This window comes from Nanorana parkeri, unplaced genomic scaffold (assembly GCF_000935625.1).
Source record: "Nanorana parkeri isolate BGI_ZX_2015 unplaced genomic scaffold, ASM93562v1 scaffold100, whole genome shotgun sequence".
NCBI lineage: Eukaryota > Metazoa > Chordata > Amphibia > Anura > Dicroglossidae > Nanorana > Nanorana parkeri.
In genome coordinates, this window is record NW_017306368.1 from 1,663,725 (window position 1) to 1,666,362 (window position 2,638).

The window sequence follows — 2,638 nt, forward strand, 5'->3', positions numbered from 1 at the left end:
GGGGGGGGGTGAGACATCTATTGTCTGTCACATACAATGCTGCTTTAACACCTCTCCCAGGGCAGGTTAATAACACCTCATTATGTGGATTGGAGCAGCGTTTATTCCCAGAGAATGTTTGTACAAGTCATTCTCAATTGAGAAAGCTAGTCAGATGACCAGTGAAACGTCTTCAAGAAAAATACAGCAAGTCCAGTTGCCTTGACTTATTTTTTGACATGTACACAGGAGGCCAGTTATAGTTTTAGGGACAAACACAGATTAGGTACTGAATAACTATGTACATTGGGTAATAATTTTGTTTTTAAAATATTAATTTTTCTAGTAAGAGCCACAGGCAAATTTGCACATGATGGAAGACTTGTTTTAAGAAATTATTAAAATGAATATTGTTAGTGATATTGGCGTAATCTTTTCATTGTATATCACTAGAAATGTACAGATCTTCATATTTGAATTTGTGGAGTCACTAAGGAAAGGTGAGATAATTCAACTCTCAAGCTCCTAAATCAATTGGCAGTTGCTGTAATGTACTCAAAGCCATTGTTATATAATTATAGGAAGCTTGAACATTGGAGACATTTGTCCAGCATTGTAAAGAAAGTTGCAGATTATCCACATAAACACACTTTCCTAGCCTGTCAGCTAAAAACACTTTGACTATTAGTATTTGCTGTAAGAGCAAACAGGGCTGGAAAGACCTGACATCTTTATTTGTTTTTCCCCGAAGGAGGAATAATAAAAAAAACTTAATGTACGTTGTCAGCATTTTGTATAGTAGTTTGACCCACCTAATAAAGTTGGGACTAAAATACAGTTCTTATTAGCACATTCCACAAATAATGCCACTCTACACAGTCAAATGCCTTTCCAAGTTTAGCAAAGCAATCAGTCTTGAATTAGTGGTTAAATGATTAATCTGCAAATATACAAATAACCACCTAAGATGTATGTCAATAATTTTGCCAAACTTCCTAAGCATACTTTTAGTTTCATCTAGATCTGTAGGAGAAATTTTCAATCAATTCAACCTGAGTGAAAAAGTTTTGCTTAAAGTAGACCTTGCAATACTTTAATACTATGCCTATAGTATTGAATTGTGTGTTGGCGTTGAGGAGGAATGTAGGTGCAATACATGGCCAACAATTCAATTTATAGTGTTTCTGGAGTTCATTTGTAAAGGATTAGTGATTTTATGCAATGAAGTACGAAATATGGTCCCTGGGAACTTCTTGGAAGTATTTTAACAGACACCCAATGCAGATGGTGGCTTTTCATTGCCCAAACAGGATTTTGGCAATTGGAATTTTTTGATGTAAGGTCTATTTTAAAATGAAACATGAAACATGAAATACAACAAAAAACAAATCACTATAGAGGGAGCAACATCTATATTCAAACAAACACAATCAAGATATTTTAAATATGTGTGCATTTTTGGTTTCTTCTCTTGTTAAGTGAACTGATATGGGGGTCATTTTAGCAGTTGCACTCTGACTGTGATATAGATATGATGAGGAGTGAGGGCATTTCCAGATGCATACTCTAACTATGAAGAACTATGATTAATAAAGGCTTGGAGCTACACTAAAAAATGTGCCCGGCTACAAATGCAAACTTGTGCTGTGCAATGCTTTTTTCAAGGCTGTGTATGTCTGTAGACTCAGCCCCTCCTGCATGGTGATTGGAATGAGTTGCCGAGAAAAGGATTGAAGAACATGCAAGTCTTCATGCTTCCCTTCCAGAATGTTACCAAGAACTAAAAATATGTATGCTTGTAGGTATTCGCATTTTGCGCATTGTTGAACTTGTGGATGATGCTTGTTACTATTAATGTTAAAAAATAGACCCTATAAGAATGGAGGCTGCTAGCACTTCATTTAAATGTAAATACATATTGATTGGCCTGCAAGAGGCAAGACATGCAACATGCTCTCGGCTGCTTTCAGAAAAAAATGGCTTTTATGTAATTTGCTTTTAGTTTGTATTAACTTGTATGGGAAATGGCATAGCACATGACATGCTGCATTTAACAAACAGTAAAGTAAATGTAACAATACGCATGAGTTAAAGTGACATTAAAATCTCACATTCCCCCCATGCTGCTGTATGGACTTACTTTAAGTGATGCCTCTTAATCCAATCATCTTCTTCCTTCCAGTAGTTTTCAGCAGTCCTTCCAGTGCTAGTGCCAGTTTCTGATCCAGCGCAGACTGCTGTTTCTTCCTGTCCCACGGAGTCTGTCCGACGTGCCCGCTCATGGCTGCATGCATTGACTTACACTGAGTCTCTCCTCTTCTCCCCACCGGTGATCCCTACTGCGCATGCGTCCACACTCATTCTTCTGCACGTCCATTCAAAAAGCTGATTTCTACAGCGGCGCAGTTTTTATCTATGTAGTAACTTTTTCATTTTTTTAATGTTTTTGCACATATCTACTGCTTGCTAGCAGTAGATATATGTAAAACAAGGAGACTTTAATACCACTTTAGCACTGCAGAATAAAATCCACATCCAGATTCTAACATTGCATTCCAAATCCTTACAAACTGTTTCATAAACACAAATGCAAAATGCTTCTAAAACAACTGGAACTATCCTTTTAAAAAGACGTCTTTTATAGTAGTGTTCAGTGTAA

General features: G+C 36.7%; 1 pseudogene; it reads left to right on the forward strand.

Annotated features, from left to right (window-relative positions):
* The window catches only part of LOC108784165, a 3,477-nt pseudogene extending 1,643 nt beyond the window's left edge, over positions 1 to 1,834 (forward strand).
* The last annotated feature ends 804 nt before the right edge of the window (positions 1,835 to 2,638 follow it).